Here is an 11,214-nt window from a genome sequence, read left to right as displayed (position 1 = left end):
AAGTTATGATCTGTGTTCTCTGGGCAGTAAAATTTATATAAGGGCTTGACTTCTTTTTTTGTTGTTTTGTTTTATACCTTACAGCACTATTTGCCTTTTAAAACTATTTGCATGTCTTATTGCAAAAAGCATAAACATTAAAATTGTTATAAAGCAGCTAAGCATGATGCCTCATGCCTATACTATCAGAGCTTTAGGAGGCTGAGGTGGCAGGGATTGCTTAAGGTCAAGAGTTCAAGATCAACATGAACAACATAGCGAGACCCTCTACAAAAATTTTTTTAAATGAGCCAGGTATTGTGGCATGTGCCTATAGTGCTCTCTACCCAGGAGGCTGAGACAGGAGGATTGCTTGAGTCAAGGAGTTCAAGGTTGCTGTGACCTGTTGTGATCATGCCACTGCACCCCAGAGTGTATGATAGAGCATGACTCCATCTCCAAAAAAAAAAGTGATCTTCAATCTGACCTGATATTCCCTTTAGATTCTTCACAAATCACCATTTAAAAGGCTTTGGTTTAGTATCAAAAATGCCAGGACAGGTTTAGAGCAATATGTTTTTGAGTAGTTGCTAGTGGTGTCATGCTAGTGGTATCATCTAGTGGTTTTCTAAGGGCTGTGAAACAAAATGACTTCTCAGGAATTGAAAACATATCAGAGTTTTCATATAAGAGGATAAAGATAACCTTTTTAAAAAATTAAGATGTTTGGGTAAAACATTCTTTGCTATATTTATGTTGAAATAGCATGGTAATTAATTTCGACGAAGATAATGGTATGTTTTAGATTGCTTTATACAAGGTATATCTTTTCCTTATACATATTAATTAGATCTTGGCTGATAATATATACTTATATAATAAAAAATGTCTAATATTAATAGAACCATGATACATTGTATATTATTAACAATATTCTTGGATAGCTACAACTTTGGGAAAATTAACCAGTTACTCCCTAGTGTCCTATCCAAATATTATAACAAATTCTAAACTTACAGAAATTTTGAAGAAGAAATTGAACACTGCCTAATAAATTATGTACTAACAACAAAATTATTAAATATTTCCCAATATCATCTATCAAGTAGAACTAAAATGTGTAATTAAAGCATATTCAAGGACTATAAATTGCTTTAGTTTGCATAAAACAGATCAAATATAGGACTGGTTAGGGTGGTGGGAGGAATTATAGGGAAAAGTACAAACCTTCTTGGAAGTCCGGGAGGTTTTGCAAAAGCTTCGAAAGAAGATTTGGCTGAAGGCAGCCAGATTCTCTGATCCGGAGCCTGAGAACAAATGGTAGATAATAAGACAATGTAAAATAACTTATCTAGATACATTTGTTTACTCCTGTCTCCAGAAATCAACCTTGGATCATTTGCGCGCAGGACTGCTCTCTACTCAGGGGGGTTGACAATGTTTATTACCCACAAATTGTGTTTACTCAAAGCCTTTGTCATTAGATCTGTACTAAATAAATGCTAGTGGGGCCAGCTTATGGGGACAGCATTCTCTCGGTAGCTGCTGGACTCTCTCATCAGAGTTGCAGAGCTGTGCAGTCCCCTAGCCGCATTTTCAGGCAAAATACCTGTATCAGTGAACTTCCATCTGTCACTTGGCAAGAGTCTGCAGGACAGACTGGGTGGGTGGTGCCCCATATGAGGATTGCTGCAACAGATCACGATGGAACCCTCAAAAATGAAGAGGAAGGGACTACACAGTCAGTAAGTCAGTTAGTCATTGGTACCCACTTGGGATTTCCAAGTTCAAGGGAATTGTTCCGGCTAGGATTTCATCATGGGACAGCAGTTATCAACTCAATAGAAACAGTATATAAAAGTATTGAAACAGCTGCTTAAAGCTAGTGTAGCCTAGGTTTTGCAGGCTCAATTAAGGGACCTAATGTAACCTGTTGTTTCACATAACCCATGGTTCCTGGAAGAAGGCACGCTAGACGCAGAGCTCTGGGAGCAAGTGGGGATAAGTCTTAAATAATATAATGCACAAGGGCAACAGGTCCCAGTGACATCTCTAACATTATGGGCCTTAGTTAGGGTGGCTTTGGTCCCATTCTACACAGAAGAGCCTCTATAGAAAGGGAAGAGAGCAGAAACCATCACCGACATCACTGCCCCCTCTTTCTCCTTCAGCCCCACCATTTCTGGGCAAAATTAACAAAGAGGAAACAAAAGTTTTGTCTGAGCCCCCTCCTCCAATAAATTGGAAAAAAGACAAGCGATATGCTACAGCCATGGGACCCTGTCTTAGGCAAGCAGTTTTAGAATGGGAGCTCTTGGCCTGCCTGGTAATGCAAGATTGACAAGGCAATCAGGCATACGAACCCATTTCTTTGAATGCCTATAAAAAAAGAAGAATAAGCATTAAAGAAAACGGAGCCACTAACCTATTTATGAAATAAATCATTGAAACCATGGCAGACAACTGCCATGGGGTATGACCCCATGGGACTGGTCAGTCCTAGCTAAAATGACTTTGGAGCCTAGCCAATACCTCCTCTGGAGGGCAGAATATGATGAGTTATGTGAACAACAAGCAAACCAGAATCAAGTGGCCAGGCAAGTCATAACAGCTGCTATGCTCCAGGGGATGGGTCCCCATGCCAATGTACAACAACAACTAAATTTTGATCCCCATGTCTTTGCACAAGTGTCTTTGTGTGCTCTCAGAGCTTGGGACCAAATTCCTGAAAGCCGAGTTCAACAGGGATCTTTTATAAATGTTCGGCAAGGGCCTCAGGAGCCATTTGTGAATTTATCAATTGGTTGACCCAGGCAATTAAGAGACAAATTACTCACACTCAGCCTGCTGATATCTTATTGTTGCAGTTGGCTTACGAAAATGCTAATGTCAACTGTCAGCAAGCAATGCAAGTAATGAGAGAAAAGGTGGCCACAGTCGAGGAACTGATATGAGCATGTCAGCTGGTGGGAACTGAAACACACAAAGTCATAATATTGACTATGGCATTAAGGCCTCCTAAAGTGAAAAAGGAGGAAACCCAAATTGTATTCTATGTAGAGAGCCAGGTCATATGAGGAGGGAAAGCCCCAATAGTGGAGACCAAAGTAACTCAGGAAAAGAATTCCTACTGGGCTCATCTGTTAGATCTGCCTTTCTTCCACCTTGTTACTTGGGCAGACACCCCCTTCCCAGCTTCTAATACTGTAACTGCTTGGCTAGGAGGGATTTACTTACCCTCAGTGTGGTCCCTCATTAATGGCACACACTGGATAAGGTGCCAGGTAACACTATATATCACCCCACTACCCTCCCACTATGTGTAAGTTGTGCAAGTTCTAACCCTTACTGTATACCTTCCCAAACACATTTATGGCAACTTCATGGCAAAGTAAATGCCTTAACATTCTTGGTTGCAGGCAGCCTCAAACTGAGCAACGCAACTAATGTCACCTTCCCCAACATTTCTCCCTGTGGTAAAGAACAAAGCTGATAAAGTAATGAGTTCCACTTTAGCTGGGAGGTCTGTCATGGGGGACAAGGCTGTAGCCTCCAATTAGGCAACCATAACATCTTAGACTGCCCCCATTGTCATTTGCAGGGCGACCATACTGGTGGCCGCATGTATCATGGCATCAATCACAGTTTCACAACCATGTCCCATTCCCCTATGATTTGGGCTGATGGGAGGATGAGATATCTGAGACCCCAAGTAAAGTCTATGCCACCCCAAGAATTTTAATGGTGCCTGGGACATCTTACCACCTCCCTTAACACCTGGCATGGGACATATCATAATTCCAGTAACCATTATACTATGACCACTATTCATAATCACATAGATCAGTGCCTGATTTGCACTACTCATCCATATGTTTTTCTAATAGGAACCAATATTTCCACTACATGCCAAAACTCCACGTTTGTGACCCAAGTGCAGGGACAGGCTTGGTTTGCCTCATGTATCCCTAATTACAATATATTGAATGTAAATATTACTAGTGTCATGGTATTAAGGAGACAATCTGAGACATTCCTACCAGTCAATTTGACATGCGATTGGCAAGGTTCCTCTGCCCTTGCCACCTTAGAACATGCCCTATCCCAGGTCAGACCCAAAAGATTCATAGGCACACTTATAGCCTTAATAGTCTCAGCCATAGTCATCTTGGCAACTGCTAGTGTTGCTGTGGCCTCTATTACTGAATCAGTACAAACAACACCTTTGTAGATAACTTGGCCAAAAATGTGTCTAATGAACTTCTCTTACAGCAGGGTATAGATTAAAAGATTCTTGCATTCCTGGGAGCCCTCAGTGCTGCCTTAGAATATGTAGGGGAGCGGCAAGACACACTGGCATTCTGACAGCAGTTAAACCATGACTGGTAGCATAAGCACATTATGTCATCTCTCTACCTTGGATCAATCAATACATAGTTGGGATGAGGTGAAACAATACCTCTGGGAACCTTACCTGATACTTTAACAGCAGACATAAGGCAACTTAAAACTAAAATTCTAGAGTCCCTAAATGCCATAGATCTACATGCCCAACAAACAACCATATGGAAGGATATGCGACAACATCTCTCCTGGATAGACCCCACTCCTGGGGTCACTCCTCGATTGGTAAAGAATGTTGCTAATAATACTGATGTTTGTCTTATGTTATTTATTAATTCTGGGATGCAAAGTGGGAATACGAGCAATAACCGCTGTGCCAGACAAAGCTGTCGCTACACACATCTGTGCTCTTCAATCAACAAAACCTGATGCTTCAACAACAACAACAAAAAAAAAAAAAAAAAACAGAAAAGGGGGAGATGTAGGAGGTCAGTCAGGGTGGTGGGAGAAATTATAGGGAAAGATGCAAACCTTCATGGAAGGCTGGGAGGTTTTGCAAAAGCTTTGAAAGAGGATTTGGCTGAAGGCGGCCAGATTCTCTTATTTGGTAAAAGAACTCATCTAGATAAATTTCTATACTCCTGTCTCCAGAAACCAACCTTTGATCATTCGAGGAAGAACTGTGCTCTACTTGGGGGTTGACAATGTTTATTACCCACAAATTGTGTTTACTTCAAGCCTTTGTCATTAAATCTGTTCTAAATAAATGGGAGCAGGGCTGGCTTTTGGGGGCAGCATTCTCTCAGTGGCTGCTGGACTCTCTCATCGACGGTGCAGAGCCATGCTGTCCCCTAGCCACATTGTCAGGCAAGATACCCGTGTCAGTGAACTTCTTTCATCTGTCACTCTGCCAGAGCCTGTGGGACAGACTCGGTAATAGATTTTCAGATTTACTGTATATTTGTATTGTTTATTTCACTGCTGTCAAACTTAGTTTCCCTCCTCTGCTTCTATCACAAACACACTTTTCTGCCTGTCTCTCCTCTTACAATTGCCTGGAGGGTTTCCTACCTAAGTTTCCTGTGTCTAAGAGAGCAGAGTACAATGAGCAAAGTCATATTTTTCTCTTATAACCTTGCATAGTAAATTAAAGAAACAGGAAACAATGGAACTTAATTTAGATGAAGCTAAGAGACACTTGTTGCCATTTAAAATTCAATAATCACCATCATCATTAAGCTAAAATTTCTGGAAAAGCACAAACATGCCAATTGTCAAAGTGTTATTGCTATTTATAAAGCATGATCTGCATTTTGCTATCATTTTCAAATACATAACTTTCAATACTTTCTAAATAATTTTTGAGAATTTTCCTCTCTCAGATTTGTAGTAGAGACTGCTCATTGCTTTCCAAAATCTTTCCTCCACTCCATGTTAGTAAAATGATTCATTGTTGCCCAGGTGAAAAACTTATCTTGCTACTCCACGTGGCCCTAAGTTTTAAGGGCAAGAGTTCTGTGGGACATCCAGGAAGTCTCCTTGAAAAGGTCGTGGCTTTTTCTACCTCTTCCTTGTATTAATTCAGTTTCCTAGCAAATGAATATGATGGTTGGAATCATCTAGGACAATGAAAACTCTGAGTACATCCTAGATATGCTGAGGTGAGCAGAGATGAAGCCTGGGTCCTTCCAGAGTGGTAAAAATAGGCCGCTTTCCACGGCCTACTTTTGCAATTATTTCGGATGAGAGAGAAGTAGACTGATACCTCATTCAAGCCACTATTATTTTGGATTTTTTTTTTTACTTTATTTTACAAAATACAACCTCTCTGACAACAAAAGTGAAATCTATTTTCTTAACATATTTTGGACCAGATGGAAATATTAATTTGTCTTCTCATTAATTACATAACATATGGCAAACTAATTATTTAAAAGGTTAATACAAAAGAATATGCTAGTTTTTTAAAAAGTTCCATTAATTCTGTTTGATCCAAGAACAACCTTCTATTTATCTACAAGTTTTCAGAAAATGTAATACATGCATTTATTTTAAAATCTACTATGAGTATTTCATTCTAAAACTCTACTCCATATTCTGGTAATTAATGAGTTAAATATTCCCCCAAAATTATTTTGGTGATTTCAGTGTTGAGTAAGTATAAATTTAGGAGGATGTCAGTTGAAGAACAAGAGAAATCTTGTCATTTTTTTCAATAGCAAATTATTTGTAGGTTTATGAATGAGATTTTGATTGTGTTGGTATAGTAATTTCCCCTTATCTGTTGTTTCACTTTGCAAGGCTTTATTTACCTGCAGTGAACTGCAGTCCAAAAATATTGCGTGAAAAATTCCAGTAATAACAATTTGTAAGTTTTAAATTGCTTGCCTTTCTGAGCACCATGACGAACTCTCACATGGTTCCACTCTGTCCTGCTAAATATGTGAATCATCCCTTTGCTCCTCATATCCACTACCCACCCATTAGTCAATTAGTAGAGGGACCTATTGTCCTTCTTGATTATCAGATCCACAAACCACAAGAAAAAGAAGGGTGAGTACAGAACAACAAAATATTTTGAGATACAAAGACAGAGACCATATTCACATAACTTTAATTGCAGTACATTGTTATAATTTTCCTACTTTATTCTTAGTTGTTAATCTCCTACTGTGGCTAATTTATGAATTAAACTTATCGTAAGTACAGATGTATAGGAGCAAAACGTAGTAATATATACGGTTTAGTACTATCTACGGTTTCAGACACTCACCGTGGGTCTTGGAACGTATCTCCTGCAGATAAGGGGGACTACTGTATTATTAGGCTTTTCTTTCACATTAAATCCCCCAAATAGATAGACAATGTACACAGAGAAATCATAGACAATGTAAAACAATGTACTTTGTTGTTACTTTTACTCTGCTAAATTCTCCTAGCACAAAGGCAAAGCATTGGATGTCTAAGAAAAAGCATACAGCCTACACTCATGGAATAAATAGGACTTCCCATTATTCGTTTTTTTGTTTGTTTGTTTGTTTTGTTTGTTTGTTTTGTTTTTTGTTTTTTAATATCAATTCTAGAAACGCCAGAGTCTCTCTCAGGAAGTTAAGTCTTAACATAAATTCAGTATCTGCTTTAGAATTTGAAAAGAAGGTCATGCATAAGAACATTACTGTTTTACATACAGCGACTCCAACCATTACCATGGGTAAATAGGGCTCAATGTTTGCAACATGACATTATTAGTATTTTGTTTTCCTTGGGGAAAAGAGAGTAATGGATGATCATACAAAGCCAGTAAAGGAACAAAAGCACTCTTGATGTGTGGAGAAAAGAACAGGAGTCTCTCCTCTCTTCACTACTGGCTCTCCTGGCTTTAATTCGTTTATCTTCAACTGTTGGCTTTGACAGTTGAGCCCATAGTCAGTCATGGACAGTCCATACAATTCTAGGAGAACTATCAATTATCTACCAAGGAAGACTTGTTATAATGACATGAGGCTTTATATTCTGCACATACTATTGTTTCTTTATAGACACTTGGAACCAGGAAACATGACACTTTAACTATCACTCAGAGCCCTCTAAACAGCACATTAATTGACCTCAAGGCCAAATATTTCTTAAATTATGCCCTAATTTTATATATTATTTCCTAACAGAGGATAATTTTTTTCCCTATATTGTACCCTATTTTATTGCACACATATGATTAAAAAATTTAGGTCAATTGTGGTGGCTTATACCTATAATCCCAGCACTTTGGGAGGCTGAGGCATGAAGATGGCTTGAGCCCAGGACTTTGAGACCAGTCTGGGCAACATAGCAAGAACCTCTCTCTCCAAAAAAAAAAAAAAAAAAAAAAAAAAAAAAAAAAAAAAACCTGTCTAAATTTAGCTAGGCTTGGTGGTGGGGGCCTGTAGTCTCAGCTACCCAAGAGCCTGAACTGGGAGAATAGCTTGAGCTTGGGAGGTCAAGGTTGGTGCTAACTGTAATTGCACCACTTGCAATGGAAAAAAATATAATATGTGTGAAAACTATGCATGCTTTCCCATTAGAATACACAAAGAACTCTGAATTCTAAAAACAAACAAACAAAAAACTAATCTCAGTCATTGAAAAGTTAGAGTCCTAAATAAGTTAATATCCATATATCTTATCTCCAAAGAGGATCTGAATCACATTATCTTAATGGTCTGGTTTCTTTGTTTGTTAGTTGTAGCTTGATCTAACAAATTAAATGGGTGCCCAATTTTATGGACAACTTAGCATCTCAAAAATTAAGCAAATCCAATTCTAATCTTTCATGAGACTCACTTTCCAAATTATCTCAAAGGCAAACTGTTTTAGTCTGTTTTTACATTTCTGATAAAGACATACCTGAGACTGGGCAATTTCCAAAAGAAGGAGGTTTAATGAACTTACAGTGCCATGTGTCTGGGGAAGCCTCAGACACAAGTCACGTCTTCATGGATGGTAGCAGGCAAAGACAGAGAACTTGTGCAAAGGAATTCCTTTTTATAAAATCTCATATCTCATGACATTTATTCACTATCATGAGAGCAGCACTGGAAAGACTTGCCTCCATGATTCAATTACTTCTCACCCAGTCCGTCCCACAACATGTGGGAATTCAAGATGAGATTTGGGTGGGGACACAGCTGAACCATACCGCAAACTATTATAATATAATGCACCATCACACACAATGTAATTTAGGACTCTGTCACTGTACTCATAGGAATATTTTCTAAACCAATAGAATATTCTAATGTCATAGATGTCTAAAGTGAAGCATAGTAGACTTTTACTGTTGCTGTAAATGGTGAGATAAGCTAATAGGAAAGAAAAAAAAGACTCAGTTTTTGGATGTTCTCGGTTCAATTCAATTTGTGATAGAGTGAAAAGGGAGAACAGATATCATTAAAGGATGATATCTAGTGCTCAATTGATCTGCGGTTTTTATATCAAGGTCTAGCTGCCCTGCACGAGAAAATGGTGAGGACAGAAAATAAGAGGGTAATCTATTTTCCCAATATGCTGGGATAAAAGTGGAAAAGTAAAATTGAGAAATGACTTTTGTTACACAATGGTATTTTCCACAAACAGCTATCATACAGCACAAGCTTCTACATGGTACTGACTTAAGCTTTACACTTGGAGGGTAATTCCTACCTAATTATTTTCAGTGAAGAACTTTTGCAGAATTGAATTGCAAATTGTACATATACTTAGTGGGTTTGATTTTCTCATTTAAAATAAAGCCATTTTAATAGGAGCCATAATTAAGCTAAGACATTCAGAGGTTTAAGAATAGATGCCACCTCACTGATGTCTATTAGATGAATTTATGAATTTTGTTTTAAGCCATGGAAATTGAGTAATAAAAAGTTATCAGATGATATATTTGAAGACATATTCAAACAATGAACTTTTGGTTTCATTTGCTTTTTTTTTTTTTCTTGCTTTCTTTTCAAAGATATTCTTCACATTTATTTAGTTGAAGCACAGTGACTGCAGATAGGCACAGTCAACAGTAAATGTGACAAAATTGCCCCCATTACTTTTGCATCGCTAATTATTTTATAATATTGAATCCAGCCTGGAACCAGTAGCTAGATACAGTGTTTTTTTATGCTTAATAAGATATGGCCAGACGATTTTGATATCATGTCTCATATCTCACATAATGTTTTAATTTGGCAATATGCACTTCTCTGTGTTAATATAGCAATGTTCACTGTATACGTATACTTTATATATTTTTTATTCATTCATCTATAAAATAGTACAAATTATAAGCACATAAAAATTTAAAATAAATAAAAGTTTAACAAATTGAGAACACAACGTATAAAAATAAATTTTTATAGGTTTTCAATTTATTGACATCCAGGAACTATGCTAGGTAATTTATATACATTTTTTTTTTTCATTTAAACTTCCACACATTCTCTTTATAGACTAAAAGTAAATTTCATAGAGGTTAAATCACTTGTTTCAAACAATTTAGGTATGGTATACAGAAACTAGGATTGAATGTTTAACCTAAAATACTACCCAATTAAATTAAATAAAACAAATCACATGATTACAGAGACAATGGCCCAGTCATTTAAAAAGTTATAATTACAGAAATCCTCAGTCTATTCTCCAAACTGCTGTGATTTTTATATATCTTATCCGGCAATACCTTCTTCCGGCATTATTACAAGATATAGAGAAGTGAATTGTCATTTTTGTCATGCCCATCTTGTATTCCAATGTAAATTGTTTTCTAGCTACTTCCATTTTGGCGTTGTCATTCTTTATGTTCACAGTTTGACAACGGCTGTCTAGGAGTGCTCTTTCCTGTGCTCATCCTTATTTTGGATGGCTGAGGCTCGTGCATATCTAGATTGATGTCTTTAATCAATTTTGGAAAATTCTGACATTTATCTCTGTAAGTATTTATTCTACCCAAGTTCTTTCATTTTTATATCTGGAAATCTAATTATACATGTGTTAGACCATTAGGTATTGTTCCAAAGATCTTGAATGCTCAGTTGTTTTATGTCATCCTTTTTTTTCTATTAATGTTTCTTTTGCATATTCCATACTGATTTCATCTATTTCACCAATTTTCGTTTTTGTTTTTGTTTTTTTTGTTTTTTTTTTGAGATGGAATCTCACTCTGTGCCCCAGGCTGGAGTGCAGTGGCACAATCCCGGCTCACTACAAGCTCTGCCTCCTGGGTTCATGCCATTCTCCTACCTCAGTCTCAAGAATAGCTGGGACTACAGGCACCCACCACCACACCCGGCTAATTTTTTTGTAATTTTAGTAGAGATGGGGTTTCACCCTCTGAGCCAGGATGGTCTTGATCTCCTGACCTCATGATCCGCCCAC

At 37.6% G+C, this 11,214-nt stretch overlaps 1 long non-coding RNA gene across 1 annotated transcript in view; it reads left to right on the top strand.

Moving 5' to 3' along the window:
* Positions 1-10,748, top strand: part of LOC108521339 (uncharacterized) — a 36,286-nt gene extending 25,538 nt beyond the window's left edge. Inside the window, exon 4 of the long non-coding RNA XR_001883168.1 lies at positions 10,647-10,748. This is a non-coding gene — a long non-coding RNA (uncharacterized LOC108521339). The remainder of the gene's footprint in view (positions 1-10,646) is intronic.
* The last annotated feature ends 466 nt before the right edge of the window (positions 10,749-11,214 follow it).

The sequence above is a fragment of the Rhinopithecus bieti genome, unplaced genomic scaffold (genome assembly GCF_001698545.2).
Source record: "Rhinopithecus bieti isolate Rb0 unplaced genomic scaffold, ASM169854v2 scaffold_58886, whole genome shotgun sequence".
NCBI classification, from domain to species: domain Eukaryota; kingdom Metazoa; phylum Chordata; class Mammalia; order Primates; family Cercopithecidae; genus Rhinopithecus; species Rhinopithecus bieti.
Note: the sequence above shows the minus strand (reverse complement) of the source record. Positions and strands in the feature narration are given on the sequence as shown.